Below are 19315 nucleotides of genomic sequence, written 5' to 3' on the forward strand. Positions count from 1 at the left end.
AAAACCCTCGGGTTGTTTATCCCTTAAGAAGTGCTGGTCACATCAAGTCTTCCAAAACTTGTGCAATTGATCTTTTTAAATAAAACTGTGGACCATTCATTAATTGCTGTTAAAGCTCAACGTGTTGATTTTAGTCATCATTTTTGTTGGATGAGGTCTTTATGAATAGCTTGATTCTATCCATTGGTGTGCTGCTCTTTCTACTGCTTTTGTTTCATTCATCAAGTTGATAGTATGTTTTCTACAGTTTTAACCAAAGCCAGGGATCAGGAAGGGAGAAGCAAAAACAACTAACATTTTGGTGTACTTTCTATGTAAGTACAGGCAATCACATGCATATATCACCATGCTGGTAAGCATTAGCATTATTTTTAAGCTCAGAAATAGTTGAATTATACAAGGTTACATATAAGTTGCAAAGCTAAGATTCAAACCCAATTCCATTTCATTTTAAATGACCAAATTATTTCAACTAAGATATGAAAATAATAAAATCATTCTGTAGAATGACTCACTGGGAAGGACCAAGAAGAGAGCTCTCTGGAATAAACCATAGAATCCTTGGTCTGGGAATGATTAATATTACTAGAATCTGAGAAATTTTTATCTCCTTTTTGGAACTCCAGGGTGGATTTTCATTACAGGAGATATTCACCAGATCAGTGACAATGGTCTCTTAAACTTCAAAACACATGCTTTAATGATTTGCCAATGTCAGAATATTCTCCTTTTGCTTATTTTGGGATTGATCCTATTCTTTTCTCTACAATTGGTATGGTTAAACTCATTCCAATATCCATCTGTGTTCTTTCTCTGGGGGACCTAGTCACAGAGAGCTATAAAAGAAAATATGGGATTTTCTTTTCCAGTCTCTATTGTTTCCAAGCAATTTAGAATAAAATGATACTTCAATTGGAATCTTAGAGATCACTTAGTCCAACTCTTTCATTTCGGGGATGAGGGTTCTAAGACCCAACTCTCTTAAAACTGCACTGCAGGTGATTCAGTGGCAGAATGCTCACCTTCCATGCAGGAGAATGAGGTTCAATTCCCAGACCATACACCACCCACCCACCCACCCTCAAAAAAAACCAAAACTGCCCTGCAGGCCAGTAGAAGAGTCTTGTCCTTGTCAGTCTGGGACGCTTTCTACCATATCATATTGACTTTTTATTTGCACGCAACGGAGAAAAGTCTTTACACCATGTTATCAGGGGGACCATCCCTTTAACTTCTAAAGATCCCTGGCAAATGGTGGCTGTTATGGCCATAACTGGAACTCTAGGAGGTTTTAAGAAGTCTAGCTTTTGTCCAGAGTGCATCCCTGCCCTCATCTTTTTACCTCTATCACTTTTTCTTACCTAGCCCTTGTGTAGTACTCCATGCATGACAGCAATCAATAACCTCCTTATTAATTTAATGACACTTTATAAAAGCTCTCCTCCAGGGGCTCTGAAAAAGCCTGCTTTGGCTAGCTGTAAAGTTTTCAGTAATCATTTAAGAAAAAAAATGTTATTCATCATCTTTATGGCAGATCACGGCCGCCACATTCTCCCCAGGAGTTCAATCCATCAAGCTCCTCAGTGCAAGGACGGCTAACAAGGTCCCTGTCATTTTGGGTGAAATACAGGTATCACCACAGTCTCCTAACTCTCACCAAGAACAAAGTTGTTCCATCTCCCCATCCAGGCACTCTTTAGCCCGGTTTCCAGAATGATGGCTTTCCTTCTTCTTCATCTTCATTTGGAGAATAAGGATGAGTATGAGGAAATCCTCCAGGCAAAATCTCTGCCCCTCATGAATATGACTTCCTGTGGACAAGATGCATAAGACCATGAGCCCAACCTTTTAAGGCTGAGATATTCATGAGAATGTGGCTTGGCTAGTGTTATAGACTTTTCCCCAGTAACAATAACAACAATAATAATAACTACTAGCTGTATAATATTTTGCAAAGTACTTTCAAATGCATTATTTAACTTGGACCTCACACCAGTCTTGTCAAATAGAGAAAGGGGATTATTATTCTCATATTTCTGATGAGGAGAGTGAGACTTATCCATGGTCATTGGATAATGACAGTACAGATTTGAACTCAGATCACATTAGATCACATTAAATCACATGCACTTTCAACCATTATATCACCCTGCCTTCCACCTTTACCTTCTTTAATTCATTTCTGAGTATAGTATATCTGCATTTCCAATTATGTTGTTTTTGTGGTCCTTTCTGCTTACCTGGATCAAGGATACCCTCCCTTAACCAAAGACAGAATGCTATATTTGAATTTATCAGACAACTCAGAGTGACCAGAAGCCTCCGGATGGTTCTAGCCCTTCAGTGAAAACTTCGTATTGTGTGGGAGTCCACTGTCTTGAGTGATTGGACTGCTGTGGATAGCTCTCAGCCTTTCTAGGACTCTCTCGGGACTCAGACACTGGTGACTCAGATCATAGTCTAAAGGTCAGCTCTCACTGCCTACTTCTCCAGTCACAGAGAAAGGAGATTGGAGTAGATCTGAACTGAATCCAGGACACACCTAGATCAGATAAAGAACTGATGCTCAGAGAAGCTCAGTGACTCAGATCTTGCTGATATGCCCCCCTTACCTCCCCTCTTTCCAATATAGTTAACTGAAGAGCTGTTTCAGTAGATTTCTATGTAGTTAAGGTTAATTCTGCTTTTTTGTTTATGGACTGTTTTATTCATTGGCCATATCCTTATGAGTGGTAGCCTTGGTCTGTTGTTATACCAATTCTAACCTTGGTCAGCAGGGAACAGGCCATTGAGACAGTATAATACCCATCCATTGCTCAGGGCTGGGAAGAAGCCTACTTTCCTCACTGAAGATCAGTGGTTTTCTGCTCTGCTGCTGCCTGTTTCCAGACATGTTGAGTCACTCCCACTGATTACCTGCTACCCTAGGGCTGAAAGGCCATGTTAGAATTTCTGCAATGTAAATGGTCCCTAGAGGCAGGTAGGGAAAAGAGTTAAGTCATAAGAACAGGTGTTTGTTCAGAATGATGGTGCGTAGAGGCTGATGTGCTCCTCTGCCCATCCTCTGAGAGTGAAGGAGCAGGTTGGGGAGGCAAGGGTGAGAGAAAAGAAAAGACCTACCAAAGGGAGGGAAGAGGGGGAAATGATTCAAGTGACATTAAGGAGAAGCAAGGAAGGATCAAAAAAGGGAAGGGAGGAGAAACTGTACAAAGGAACATACAGCTTTTTTCAGCTGTCCCAGTTTCCATCCCTTCTGGGCTCTCCCTATTGCCCTGGCATCCCCATTTGCCCATTCCTGGAAATGGTCTGCTGGTGGCATCACTAACAAATTCACAGAGGCACACCAATGCCCATCCCCTTACTCTCTGGAGCAATCCCTTCCCTCCTTATTTAGCTGAGATGAGTTAGACCTCAAAAAAACATTTGGTAGATAGGTAGATAGAAGGTAGGTAGGTCGATTGATCAATAGATAGATATAGATAGATGGATGATAAAGACCAACAGGAACATCAAAAATGATTGAGTTTATGGGGTCTGGGCTCCTCAATCTAATTTAAACAAAGGCAAACCACAGTAAGAAATGTAGGCTACACAAACCTTGCTATTTTCAAACTCCCAAGAGCACATTTTCCAAATAGTTTTTCATTTCTCCTTTCCAATTTCCCTTTTGCCATTCTCTTTGCAAAGCAGAGGGTAACTCACATTTTTGAATGCTTACTATGTGAAACCACTGCATGAGGGTTTGTGTTAATCACAAATCTTCTAATTGTAAGAGACAGAAACCTAACTCAAAATGGCTTAGATATAAAATAGGAAATTCATTGGTTCTTCAACAGAACCTTGAAAAGGCAGGGGGTACTGGACCCCTGAGGTCAGTTGGGTGCAGGGCTGAAGCAGCAGCAGTTCTGCCCTCTGGCTTTGCACCTGTCCTCTCATCTCAGTCCCTACTGAGATCATTCCTTGAGGCTCCTTTACATGGAGGGGCAGAGCTGCCATCAGTTCTGGGGGGCTCTGGTCTGAAAGCTGGTGATCAAAGGGAAAGGAGAGTGAGTTATTTGTCCCAGCTTCAGAAAGAAGATGCTCAGGGAGAACTCTGAGTGGTCCAAAATGGATCGCATACTTAACCCTAGACAAATCGTGAGGCCAAAGGCATGGAAAACCATGCTCCATTCTTCACCCAAGGGGGTGCGATACTGTGGCCTGCAGCTCTGCAGGATGTGATCATTAGAATGGGGAGGATGTGTATCCAAAAGGAATTGTGGGTAACATTACCCAGAAAAAGGGTGGGGGGGCATGAACAACATAAACAAACAAACAAAAAAAACTGAAGCCCACTAATGTGTTTTACATTCAGTGATCATTTAATCCTCGGGTCTACACCAGAAGTTAGTAAGTGTTTTGCAGTTAAAGTCATCTGTGCAGTTTAATGCTGTATCCCTAGTGGCCAGAATAGAGCCTGGCTTCTAGTAGATAATCAGGCATTTGTTGAATCACAGTGAGGTACATATTACTAGTAAGCCCCCCTTTTTTTTGACTTGTAAGAGTAAGCAACTAGCAGGTAAGGAGAGGATTGGCCTCAGGGCTATCTGGCCTCATTTGCCTTCATTCCATCACCCTGGATGGCCTCCTAACCCATGTTTGCTGCAATAAACTCTCAGGTTTTAACAGTTTTGCTTTTTCTTATCAGAGCAGAACTCTACTCTAAGGCCTGTTCAGTAGGGACCTTCCTTCTCCCTGAGAGGGCAAGGGAAAAACAAACTGCAGCCAGAAACAGCTCAGGTGAGTGACAGGCCTGACAGGAGGTACAGGGTCAGGAGGGAAACTGGAACCAACGTAGGGGAAACCTGCCCTGCTTCAAAGGCCAATTTCTGAGGGTACAGCCTCTAAAGCACCTGTTGAATTAAAAAGCCATTTGGGTAACTGTCAGTGTCCGAGTGAGGATGTGGTTTGAAGGAGGAAGGAACAGCAGGGATACTAGAAATAAGGCTAATGGAGGTTCATGTTTGAGCAAAGAAGTTATTTCAAAGCAAGATTCCAGCCATATGTATAGGCCACGGCCCGGTGACCAGGCCCCAGTCAAGCAAGCTGGGAGAAACAGCCAACAAGAAGCTGCCATATTGGGCAAGAGAGCTGAGATGGAGGCTGAGTGGTAGGGGAGGCCATGAGTTATGAATAGACTGTTAGTGGGTGCCCAGAGCTCATCTTTGCAGACTCCTTCCAGACCCCACCCCCACTTTGTGTTCTCTCTCTCATACACACACACACGTTACTGCCCCTTCTCCCTGACAGCATTCACACAATCTTCAGGACCTCAGGGTGACATATATCTTCTGTTCTGGCCAGAAATGGTTCAGAAGGAAATAAGGTTGAGCCCACATGTGGACTATACCAATAATTCCTGCAGGGATTGCTGGGAAAGGAAAGGGTTGGTGGGAAAAGCAGCAGAGAAACAAATCTGTCAAGAGGAGTGAGCAAACCCACCTTTCAGGAATAGTGGAACAGTTCTGCATCTTTCTCTCTTCCCCTTGCCAGGGCGCTTAAAATCTCTGCTAACATATAGTTCTTTTCTTCTTCCCAGCTCTAGTTTCTTGGTTTATATCTCATTATTTCTGCTTAATTTTCCAAAGTCACATACTGCAATTGATCTAAAGCTGTTCACCAAAATTCCCCTTCCATCAATGTCCAGCCAGGCCCTGCTCTCGGGCTGAGCAAACAAATCTAAGAACTGGCTCTGCACCTCTGACCAAGTCCTGGCAGGAATATCTGGTGTTGTTGAGTTGTGCCCTATAACCCACCCTTCACAGTGAGGCTTGTCCTCTCATCATTTTGCAGGATAGGTCCTGGGTGATATGGAACTACAGTCTCTAAGGCCAGGTTTGAAAAAATATATAACATAAAAATTTGAAACATCATCATTAGTGTTTATCTTTTCTCCATTAAATCAGTGAAAGAAACCAGTATTCCATATCAATTTATCCTCTAAAAACTGAATTCAGCAGCCAAGAACAGATAGGGATTGATAATTGCCTATCCCAGAGGAGCTGTTGAGACAAGTCACTTTCCAGGAGAGATGCCCCACTGCTCTCGGTGGCTGGTGGCTCTGGCCCCAGCACGGGGGGCTTCTTGGCCAGATGCCCCCAAGAGTCCAAGCTCTGGCTGGCACTGAGGTTTTCCTGGCCCTGCATGGCAGTGCCACCTCCCTGGCCTGTGCAGCTGAGGCCGCTGAGCTGTGAGAGGCACCAGAAGGGGAGCAGAGCTATTAGCTCCTCTGAAGATCACTCCCTTGATCAAATAAACTGACTGCTCTGTTTACTGTGTAAACTTGGACCAAAGCAGCTGCTCAGAGGGGGGTTCATAACAAGGGCTGTTAATATTTACGGCTGACATCGGCAGGCTCCTCGTGCCACCATAATGAGCCGATCGCAGCCCAATTTGCTGCCTCTTTCCAGGGTGGCAAAGAGGAGGAGGAGGAGGAGGGCATGGAATGAAAGGATGCGCAATGCATGCAGAGCAGTGCCCAAACCCTCCTGGCCTGGACTGCAGGGTTGATGTCAGAGGTAGAAATGCTTACCGAGCTCCTCCTGTGGCCAAGACCCCCAGCCTGGGATAGGGATAATGGATAAAGCTCCTGGGCACCACCAGGAGAGTGGTGTTTAGAGAGGACCCAAGTAACCAGCGGGGTCACTGCTGCAACAGAGGATGCTCGGGGTAGGATAGGACCTCCAGGCTGGGGTCAGTCTTGGCTCTCTGGATCAAGCAAGAAGAGCAGAAGGTTAAGGTTTCCAGCTGAATAGCATCAGCTTGGGGAAATCAGAGTGATCCTTCTTTAGAAAGAAATGGGCTCCAATGACCCGAGGGTCTCCTTTTCTCTCCTGAGTGGCTGTCTCATTTTTCCATAAAAGAGCCTCCCTAAGCTGTTTTCCTGAAACCCCATATAGAAGCTAAAAAAGCTGGTTGGAGAGGATGGGGGTAGGGGTGGCAGGGGAGAAGCAGCAGCCTGGGGCAGCGAGAAGAACTTAAGCGAGCCCTGTGGTCCTCCAAGTTCCTCAGCAGGGAACCTTGGTACTAGTTACTTATCCATGTCTAACCAGCTGCTTTCCGAGGGGGGCAAGGACTGGTCCAGGGCACTTCCTGGCCTTAGTGATTCCAAAGGAATTGCCCTCCATGGCTCTAGGACTGTTCTGCCAGCCCCATTGACTGTGTAATGTTGGGCAGGAAACTTCACTGCTCTGGGCCTGTTTCCATATTTGCACAATGAGGGATTTGGGCCAGATGGGAAATGCTGGCTTGGGTTTATCCAGCCTGAATGACTTAAAGAAGCCAGACACAAAATAATGTAAATATGGGAACAAGTAACAAAGCAGAGGTTATAGTCCAAGCCCAAGCCTGGGCTTCTGGGACGCTAAGAACCTCCAGAGTGTAGGCAAAAGTGGACATAGCATGGAACTGTGCATTCTTGGGGAGAAGGTCAGTAATTTCCATCAAATTCTTAAGAATTAGGAACCACCATGCTCAAATATGGTTAAGATTCTCTTGCATTCTAAGATCCTTCTAGAACTTTCATATCCTCATGGGTCTTTCTTCCAAATTATAAGTTTTAGGTACACCTTCCCTGAGGTCTCTCTGTGTGCACATGGACTGTGTCCTGGGATGGGGATACTGGGTCTCACTCCCACATGGTTGACTGCTCAGCTTTTGGAGTTAGGCAGTCCTAACTGGAATCTCAGCTTTCTTATTAGAGGGTTACCTAGGAGTCTTAGTTTCTTCATCTGTGTAATTGGGATAATTCATGTTGACCTCCAAGTCTGGAAAGCTAGACAAATACATAAGTGATTTACAGGTATTGCATTATAATCTATGATAAAATAGCATTAACTTCATGTTTAGACTTTACGACCACTCTGCAGTAGCTTGCACGTCAGAGGGTGGTTTTGAGAATGGCATATAATGGTGGATATAAATTGTCTGACACAACGTAAGTGTATAATAAACGTTACCAATGATAATTATCATCATATTTTTATCTCCAGGCCATGGTCTGTATCCTGGGTTAACGGACACTCCTGTCCCGAGGTGACACTTCTGACCACTGGCATGTCCTCTGATGCAGTGTCAGGAAGTGGTCTCAACTCGGAGGCCTAAATGAGAACAGATCGGCCAGGAGGAGACAGACCAGGAGTCTAGCCGAGCAGCTGGAGGCCCAGTGGGTCCTGCAGGGACAGCAGATAAAGGGAGTCAGAGGGACAGAGGGGCAGACAGGGGGCAGGGCCAGGCACCAGTTGAGAGTAGTACTGGTGGATGCTGCCTGATTTACTGCACCCTGTGGTCCTCTAATGTTGATTGTGGCCAAAGGGAGATAAGCAAGAGACCAGCAGGTGCATTTTGCTGGTGATTGCTTCAGGTTCAGAGGGGCTGTGATTACCTCCCAGCAGGGAGGGACTGGCAGGAGTAAATGTAATGTAAATGGGTATGGGTAGCTGAGCATTCTCTGAGAGCAGTGAGGGCCTGATTCTCCCTGCAAACTCAGAGCTACAAAAGCCTCTCCCTTCCCATTCTTTAATTAAACTGGAGACTCTGAGCCTTGTGACCATGGGGCATAGTAACTGTGGGCAAAGATGCTTAGAGAAGCTAAAGGGTCTCTCCTGGGTTTCTGAATTGAAATTAAAATCCTCAGGAGGGAGGATTGAAGCAAAGTTTGGAATAAAGGAAGCTTGCTTGATGGATGGAAGTAACGACAAAAAAATCTATTAGCAGTGCTTTGAGCTCCTTAGAGAACAGTTTCTGAGGAAGCCAAGTAAACAGCTTCCTGATACTCCAGATTTGTTAATTAAGCACTTTGAACAGGCTCTAGGGGAGGTGGGGGACAGACAACTGTTGACTCTGAATTCTGAGTCTTGCAGCCTCAGGAGGAAGGGTTGGGATCTCTTTGAGAGATGGGCTTCCCTGAGGGGCGGGGCTGCTGTGGCCACTGGATCCAGGCTCGGGGATGAGCAGGATGGTGGTGAGCTGGGCACATGGAGGCCCACATCTTGTACTGTCCACTCTGATGCCAGCGAGCTGTGGAGCATGTGGAACTAGCAATGCCCGAGGCCCGTCCAGGGGAAAGGCCACCCTAACGTTCTGGTATCACCCGAGGGGACACTGGAAGGGACTTCTGCCAACTGAAGGCTAACCTTTCTCCAGTGAGTGCATCATGAGTTTGGCTCAAGCACCAGACATCCCCGGGCCTCCTTCTGGGTGGCTGTGCTGCTGGGAGGAGTGACGTGTGAAGTCACCGTGTCTTCTCTGAAGGACCTTCAGGTCAGATAGCTCCTTGACTGGAGGAATGGGACCTCAGGGGAGTGCAGGAGCAGCAGCCACAGGAAGGGCGACCCCTCTGAGGAGGAGGAGGGCAGACGGTGGAAAGACACGTCCCCCCAGCCTGAGGGAATTGGGAAGATGCTTTTTCCAGGCAGTCAGATGGGAAGAGCTATCACCGAACCCCACCCGCACCCCACAGTCATCCTGCTCAGGGGCCTGAATAGAGCCCCAGAAGAAGAAGCCCAAGTCAGTGAGGGAAAAAACAGGAGAGAGGACCTGGGGACAGGGAAGGGAATTCCTATGGGCTAATACCAGGAACTTGATTTTCCCAGGTGGCTTTCAGAGCCAGTCAATCTAAGCCTCAGTTCCAGTTCTGAGGAATTACCTGAATGAGACATCCATTCTCTCCCTACCCCCCGTCTTCACCGGCGGGCAGCTCTTTGCACCCCACCCCACTCCTGTTCCTGGAAAGGGCAACGAAAATTCATTTTTGGTAAATTGAATCATCCTCTGGAGGAGCCATGTAGGAGAAGGAATCCTAGAAAGACCCCTTCTATGGAACGTAGAATTTTTTATATGAAGTGAGTACAGTCAGCCTGGCTCCCACTCCAAATTATCCAAGTCTAACTCTAGTGACTCTTCCCAAGAGTCTGGGTCTCACCCACAAATGAGACTCTTAATTCTGTGTGCAGTCTTCTGGGAAATATTGCTTCTCAGTCAGGTAGAAACCAGCACCTTCTTTGAGACCAAGAAGCTACCCAGTGCTTAGCAGCCAACACCAACACCCTGCCTGCCCTCTGTGCCCTCTGGCTCCTGGAGGTAGACCTGAATCCACTGTCCCTGAGGGATCTGCTGGGCCCCCAGCTTCTTGACTAGACTCCTGGTCCATAGTTCCAAAGTTGTGCAAAGCAGGAGCAATTTGAACACAAAGAGAAGGAGCTCTCTTCTCTCCACAGAGATGACACATTTACCCATATACACAGTCAAGGATATAAGGGGGCAGTCCCAGGAAAAAGTGCATTTACTTTCCAAGGTGGGCTCACAGTTGTGTTACACAGTCATTGTGCCATTGTGCAAAAGGAGAGCAGTTGGTCAGAGTTTTAGCTTGTTAAGCTGCTGGAATGCAATATACCAGAAATGGGACAGCTTTTAAAAAGGGAATTTATTAAATTACAGGTTTACAGTTCAAAGGCTGTGAAAATATCCAAATTAAAGCACCAACAAGAGGTTACCCTCACTTAAGAAAGGCCAATGCCATCTGGAACACCTCTGTCAGCTGGGAAGGTGTGTGGGACATCTGCTAGCTCTCTTTCCTAGCTTCTCATTTCACAAGGCTTCCCTGGGGGTGTTATTCTTTTACATCCCCAGAGGTCTCTGGCTGTGTGGGCTCTGAGGATTTTTCCAAAATGGTTCCATCTTAAAGGACTCCAAAAGTAACCCAACCTTGAATGGGTGGAAATACAGCTCCATGGAAACCACCTAATCAAAAGGTCCCATCCACAATTGGGTGGGTCACATCTCCATGGAAACAACTTAATCAAAAGGATCCCACCCAGCAATATTGAACGAGGTTTAAAGAGCATGGCTTTGCTGGGGTGCACAGCAGGCTGAAGCCAGCATAGTCGGGGGGAGGCTGACAGCTCGGATGCTCTCCATGAGGTCTGGATTGGCCGTGAGCACTCTCCAGAAAAGATATGTCTGTCCACAAGGGCCGCTTTCCCTCCCAGCCTAGTCAGTGCCCTGAGGGAGCTCCTGGGAGAAGGCAGACAGAAGTAAATGTAGGGAGGGAAGGAAAGTGGAGCCCCGGTGGGGTAGGAATGGGGCTCTGTCATCTCCTCACCCATCCCATTTTTATCCAACTCCACTTCAAAGTGCCCACCGTTCTCGTGGGTTGTCTCCAGCTGGGAAAAGGGGGCACACCACCTGTTCCCACTTATTCTCCCTACAGCCTCAGCTTCCAATTCCCCTTGCTGTCTTATTTAGGTCTCATGACGATGACTGAGGAAGGTAACGATGTGTACACCCTTTGAAAGGATAAGGGAAAGAATCTTGAGGAAATGAATTAACCCATCTAAGCACAGTAAGCAGGGAAGTGTGGGGCGAGGACTCAGGCACAGGCTTCCTGATGAAAAGGCTAGCCCTGAGGTTCTTTCCTCACACACACAGCCCTGCACTATATTCTGGGAGTTGGCAGTTTCCCACAAGGGCGCCTCCTCTAAGTGTTTCCTTCCAGACTGTGGCCCAGATCTCAGGCAGGTTGCTCCACTTGTGTATTAATTTCTTGTAGTTCTTGTAACAAATCACCACAAGCAAGGTAAAACAACACAAATTGACTCTGTTACTGTTTTGGAGGCTGGAAATCCAAATCTGTTTCACGGGGCTTAAATCAAGATATCAGCAGGGTAGTTCTCCCTCTGGAGGCCCTAAGGGCGAATCTTTTCCTTACCTTCAGCCGTGGCTGCTGGAATCCTTGATCTGTGGTTGTATCATTCCAGTCTGCAAGACCAGCACCTGCAAATCTCTCTCTGCTCTGCCTTCACATCACCTTCCCCGTGTCTGTCAAATCTTCCCCGGCTTCTCCTTTATAAGGACTCCTGTGACATCATTAAGGATCCACCTGGATAATCTAAGATAATTTCTCCATCTCAAAAATCCCTAATTTGAAAAAAAAATCCTTAATTTGATCACATCTGCAAAGTCCTTTTTTCCAAATAAGGTAGCACTTAACATTTGCAGGCTACTGGGATTAGGGCCTGGTATCTTTTGGGGCCCATTTTCAGACTTTCTTCTCCTCAAAGCCAGGTGGTATTCTTCCCTCCACCTGGGCCCTTGCTCCGCTCCTGCAGACTACCTTCCACTTTGCTTAACATCCTGGTTGAATTTAGAATGCAGACCCAGCCCAACCACCGAGGACGCATTATTCTGGGGCATTCGTCGTTCTTTGCTTTCAGGAGTTATATGTGCAGTCACTAGTTTCTCAAAGAATAACCAGACCTCCGGATGCCCTGGAAGGAGGGAGGAAGAGAAAACAGTGGCCACTTTTCTAAAACAAGAGTGGAGCAGAGAGATTTGAAGGTCCATGGGTTACACATGAAAGAGTCCTAATTGAATCTAAAACCAAGGTAGCTTTGTGTATCAGTGCCAAAGCCAAAGGAATGAATATCAAGGTCAGTTTCTGAATCAGTGCTCAAATCAAAGGAATGAGTATGGGAAGTCCATGGGAGAGAGCTCTGTGTGCAGTATAGGTTGGTCAAAGGAGAACAGGGATAAGGCAGTCCTTTCTACAGTGCCGCTGATATCACATGGCTTACAGGGAAGGCTGTATCATACCCTCCAGAATAAGAAGCAAAGTTATCTGAATCTACCAATTCCACTTATCAACAACTGTTTGCAGGAGACCCGAAATGCAGATTGCACACCTGTTTGTCCAACCTTGAAGACATGAACCCTTCTAATTGTTTGAAGTTCTGTGGGGTGAGACAGTGCACGAAAGGGTAATTCCCTTAAAACTAAGAAGCAAACTATATATCAATCCTAGATTTAAAAGCTATATATCAAACCTAGATTTAAAAACATTATTAATGTATAAATTGTCCTTATGGATTCAACCCCATCACAGTCAAAATCTAAGCAGGCTTTTTTTTTTTTTTAAATTGATTAGCTGATTCTAAAATTTATATGGAAATGCAAAGAACCTAAAATAGTCAAACCGATTTTAAAAATAACCAAGTTGGAAAACTTATATTACCTGATTTCAAGACTTACTATAAAACTACACTAATTAAAACTGAGCAGTGGCGACATAAGGCTAGCCATACAGTTAGATCAGTGAAAAAGAATAGAGAATCAAAAAATAGAACCACACATGTATGTCCAATTTATTTCCAAAAGAGATGGCAATTTGATGGAGGAAAGGAAAGTTTTTTCAAAAAAAAACTGTGCTGGAACAATTAGATATTCATGCAGAAAAGAAAAAAAAAAAAAGAACTTTCACCCTTACCTCATACCATACAGAAAACTTAACTTGAAATGGATCACATGGTGGTGCAATTGTGGTTCAGTGGCTCAGTGGCAGAATTCTTGCCTGCTATGCCAGAGACCCAGGTTTGATTCCTGGTGCCTGCTATGCAAAAAACAAAAAAGAAAAGAATGGATCATAAACCTGAATGTAAAAGCTAACATTCTAGACTTTTATAAAAAATAGATAGGAGAAAAGCTTTACGACCTTATGTTAGAAAAATATTTCTTAAATAGTATCCCTTAAATATAAACCATTTAAAATATGATTAATTTATCAAATTTAAAGCTTCTGCTCTTTGAAAAAAACCATTAAGAAAAGACAGGCCACAAACCAAGAAAAAAGAATGGTACATATCCCGGAGAAAGGACTTGCTTTCAGAATATATAAAGAACTCTTAAAACTTAATAATGAACAACTACATTTTTTTAAAATGGCAAAAGATTTCACAGACACTTCACTCAAGGGAATATATGAATGTCCAAGAAGCACATGAAAAGATGTTTGACATCATTAGTTCATCAGGGAAGGGTAAACTAAAACCTCAATGAGATAAAAACCATTGCACACTTACTTGAATGGCTAAAATTTAAAAGATTGAAAATAAGTATTGTTGAGGATTTGGAGCAACAATCTGCCATACAGTACTGGTAGGAATGTAAAGTGATCCAACTTGGAAAACAGACGGTTTCTTATAAAGTTAAATATGCAGTTCCGTATGACATACCAATTCTATACCTAGGTATTTGTCCAAGTAAAATGAAAAGATGATATGCCCAGGCAAAATCTTTTACATGGATGTTCATATTAGCTTTATTCAAAATAGTTCCATACTGAAAACCACACAAACATCAACGAACAGGTGAGTAAATCAAAAGCCTATGGTACGCCTATGCAGTGCACTACTACTCAGCAATGGAAAGAAATCATATAATGATGCATTTGACAATACGGATTAATCTGAATGCATGGTGTTGTGTAATGTAAGATAAACGAGGTATTAAAAAACTGCTTACAGTAGGATGACTTTTATATCAAATTCTAGAAAAGTCTCATCTATAATGACAGATCAGGGTTGCCTAAAACTAGGACCAGGAATTGACTGGGAAGAGGCACAAGGGAAGCTTTGGGGATGATAGAAACAGTGTATACATTGATTGTGGTGGTAGATACACAGATATACACAGCTGTGTGCATATGTATGTGTGTATAATATGCATTTGTATTATAAACTAATCACACTGAACATTTCCAAGAAGTGAATTTGATTGCATGTGTTATAGCTCAATATCAATAAAGTTGATGTGAAAAGATAACTTGTATAAAATCTTCTCTGACTCCTGCCTGCTTTTAATCTTAAAGGTCTTCCACTACAGTTAGAATAAAGACTGAACTCCTTACTAGGTTCTGCAGAGCCCTGTGTGGCCTGGTGCTGGCATACCTGTCCAAGCTCATCTCTCACTATCCCCAGGCGTGCTAGTTTGCTGTCATTTTCTGCCTGCGATGCTCTGTGCTTAGCTCCCTGTCCCTTGTCTTCTACCCTCTCCCCCAACCATTTCCTAGCCATCCTTCATTTTCTCTGGAGGCCCTCCTTCATTCCCCAATTTAATTGCAGTCCTCTTATTATGTGATCTCTTTACATTACTTTTCCTACTTAGCCCTATCACAATTTGTGCACATGAATTAAGGTGCATATGTATTTCTTAAATGCTTTTCCTACCAGGACTGTAAAATAAAAATGGAGGCCAAATCTGTTTTCTTCACAACTGAATCCCAAGCACTTAGCAAAGTCTCTGGCACATAGAAGATACTCAATAAATAATTGATAGCTAAAAAGGTGGATGAATGGGTAAATGAAGGAATAAATGAATTTTCCTCAGGGAGGACATCATCTGGGAAGAATGAACCATGCTGTAGAATAAGAACCCATTCTTGGGTATCAAAAGGCCTTGGTTCAAGTCTTGTGGCTTGTCCACTAATGCACAGGCCAGATATAATTCAGTAGATCTGGAATGAGGCCCAGACATTTAACATTTAGCAAGGGACCCAGGGTAATTCTGATGTTTAAGAAGATAAAAGAATAACTCAGCCAGCTCATATGCACATAGTCCTACAAACACACATAAATCTAAGTGTTGAGATTTTTGAGTCATTTTTTCAAAAAATGAGATCCTTGCCATACAGCACGGGCAAGGAATACATTTGTATTGTTTTAAGCCACTGAATTTTGTGGTTGTCTATTGCACATGAACACCTAACCTGGTCTGACTGAAGCATGTAGCTATACCAGAATTTATTCAATCATTCCATATTGATAGATATTCACTATATTTCTAATGTTTTTGCCACTAACAACAATACTCCAATATGCATCGATTTATGTATGTCTTTACATGCTGGTGTGATTAGAAGCTAAGTATGAAAAAATGTGGAACGTTAATTGATAGTTAAAATGGGTTACCTGGTTTTATGGGGGAGAGTTTGTGATTGAAGATTACTAGTGTGAAAGGGGTTGGGGAGGGGGAGGGGGAACTAAGCCAACAAAGGGAAATCACAGAATCCACATGGAAAGTTATGTACGATATGATCACATTCATGCCTTTCTGTGGAAGAATAAATTCATGATCTCTACCTAGTTTTCCATAAATATATCTATAAATCTCTATTTGGAAATTTTAAAACTTAAATTACTTAGCAATTTTTAAAAAGAGAATCACAAGACCATTTAAGACGCTAATGAAAATGCAAATGGTATTTGAAATGATCAAATACTAGGGGATTATCAAGCAGTTATTTAGACTTCTGCTCAGGTTACACTACCGGATTAGTAATTGCATGCTGATTGAAGGAGTGAAGGAACAAGCCTCAGAGTGTCCTGGTTTTGATGTGGAGGAGGAAGACAAAGGAGGGAGAGGAAAGACTGGAATGCCTTTTGATTACAGGCCAAAGAGGAACAAGGAGCTGCTGGATGGCATTGGGAAGGCAAGAAAACTCAAGATTTGAAGAGTTGACAGGTGTGTTGGCAGAGCTGGTAGATCATCTGGCCTAATACAGTTTTCTAAGAAAGAGCCTCAGATTATCTCCAGTAAGTGGCACAATAACTGGCCTATTAGAGTAACAACCCAAAAAGCATTTGACAATTAAAGAATGAATGAAGTAACCTGGTTACACAGCTTATCAGTTGCAGATCAGGAGTAAAATTCAGGTGCCGGCTTCATTGTGGCCACAGTTGCTTTCAAGAGTGCCTGAAAGAGTAGGCAGACAGACAAGAGGAAGGGAGAAAAGGAGTGACAAAGGGAGGGACAGAGAGAAGTTAAAGGGGAAAGGGAGGGACATGGATCTCTGCCCGTCCCCCCACCACGTGCCTTCCTCACCTAAGGAGGGAGGTATAATGGGCACGAGGAAAAGACACCAGCAAGTCTTTCTTCAGTGCTCTGAGAACGAGACTGTATAACAAAAAGGACTCCCCTGCCTCTGAATGAGCTCTGGATGGGAGCCCTCAAGAGCATGAGTGCCCTGCCTCCTAACTCGCTGCCTTCGATCCCTAGTGACTTTCAGTCCTTCCTGCCCACCAGCCACCTGTCTTAGCCTATCCTTTCCACCAGGTGCTGCAGACTGGTCATGCCAGGCAGCCAATGGGATTAAACGCAGTCACCCAGTTCTCCCTCTGTTCTGCTGCAAAGAGATTGGGCTCATATCCAGAAAAACTGATTATAGACATGCTAGCGAGGGAGGTAATTTTATTGTCTGTAGTCTCTTCTCTCTCTTTTATTGTATGTTTTTCCCAGGAAAAGACCTCCATCTTATAGGTGCCCAGAGCTACCTTGTCCTCCACATTTAACCAGACCCTGAAGTAACATTTCCCAGGCGGGTTGTGTTAGCTCCTTATGAAGTGTAGAGAGTTGGCCAAGGTCTCAAAAAGAGGTTTAATAGAGGATCTGATAAACTCATCTATACCAGGGCATTAAGATCTGATACTCCTTAACATGCTCCCTTTCCAAGCAGACTTGCATTACTATAAGGTAAAGAGAAATTATGTTGTAATGTATCATCTGATAAAGCAGTGGGCTCTGGTTCAATTTTCTGAACATGAATATGTTTGATGTAGGTGGCTCATAAAAACCAGGTGCTTAAGTTAGTAAATGATTTAGGATGTGATAAATACAAGATGGATGCAGCCTACTAAGAATTGAACTTGAATTCTGTATAAATGGGATGCTTTTGACTAGAAAAAATGGATTATACAACTAAATTTGGCTGTAAGACAGAGGAGTTTTTACTACGTTATTTAATAAGAATTCCAAGGTTTGTTTAATTTGGCCACTGGAGATGTTTCCTCTTTCTGCTGTACCCCATATGATTGCAAAGTGACTGTAGTTGTTTTATGTAATGTGCAAGTAAGGCAGCCATTAAAGAGGTAGAGGAAGGACCTCTTCTCTCATTCCACATGAATATTTTTTTATTAGGGAGAACACTTTTCTTAGAAGTCCTTTGTATTTATCTGCATAAGTTTACTGCCATAACAAATAATACCAAAATCCCAGCAGTCAAATACAATAAAGGTTTTTTTTCTGATGCCACAGTTTAGAGCAAGTTAACTGTTCAAGTAGGATCCTCTGTTCCACGCAGAGTCTCAGGAACGACCCAGGTTCCTTCCATCTTGTGGCTCCTGGGCCTCAGGATAATCCACTGAGGCCTCTCGGTCCTCTGCATCTGGCCTTTAGAAGAGAGATGGTGTGGAGAAGGCCCAGAAGATGCCACATCTCACTTCAGTTCACAGTTAGTGAGAACTAGTCACATGATCCCACTCAGCTGCAAGAGGACAGGGAAATTCAGTCTAACTCTCTCCCCCAGAAGAACAGGAGGAGGTAGATATTGGACAGTGCCTTCAAGCTCAGCCACATGCCCCCATCAGACACCCCTCTCCTAGTCCCAATGTCCAAGACTGTATCACATACTCATGACCAAACCAGTCACTGCAAGGACAACCTGATGACCAGTCTATGTGGCAGACAGACCCCAAGATGACCCCTTGCATAATCACCTTCTCATGACTGTGGGTGGGACCTGAGACTCTCTACTAATCAACAGAATATGGCAAAGATTATCCCATGATTCTGTTTTATTTATGAAAGTGGTGATGAGATATCACTTTTGTGATTGCATTATGTCACTTTATATAAGAGTCCACCTCTTTATAAATTTCCCTTAACAACTTGATGAGTTACTATCCACATGAGGAAGCTCATATGGCAAGATACAGTGGGTAGCATTTAGGAAATGAGTGGCCTTGGATAAGGAGTCAGCAAGAAACTGAAGCCTTCAGTACCACAGCCACAAGACAGTGAATTCTGCCAACAACCTGAGTAAGCTTGGAAGCAAAATTCTCCCCCAGTTGAGCTTCCAGATGAGAATGCAGTCTGGCAGATACTTTGGTGCAGCCTTGTGAGACCCAGAGAAGAGGGCCCAGCCAAGCCATGCTCAGAATCCTGACTTAGAAACTTGGAGATAATAACATGGGTTGGTTTCAGTTGCTAATTTTGTGGTAATTTGTTATGCAGCTTACATCAATCATGATTAACCCACTGGACATGGAATGAGTCCAGTTTATCTGATACACCAGAAAATGAGCACCCAATCTAAATCAGGCACTTCCAGGCACTTCCAGGAAGGACTATGGGCTGCTTCGCTGTCAGTAAGCCATAGACTGTGTTTGTCATAGACAAAATTATACAAGAAAAAAAATGGTTAGGTTATTTGGCAGCAACATGTTACAGGAGTCTCTGTAGCATGTATGTAAGTGTGGGATCTTACATGTGGCTTTTTAAGTTTTAACAAAAGTAGAGAAAAGTTGCTTATAAAATGGAGACAGGGGGGTGCAAGGGGGTAGTTCAGTAGAATTCTTGCCTGCCATGTGGGAGACCCGGGATCAATTCCCAGCTCAATGCATTTCCCCAAAAAACAAACAAAAAACAAAAACAAACAGAAATTCACCAA

Source organism: Tamandua tetradactyla, chromosome 3 (assembly GCF_023851605.1).
Source record: "Tamandua tetradactyla isolate mTamTet1 chromosome 3, mTamTet1.pri, whole genome shotgun sequence".
NCBI lineage: Eukaryota > Metazoa > Chordata > Mammalia > Pilosa > Myrmecophagidae > Tamandua > Tamandua tetradactyla.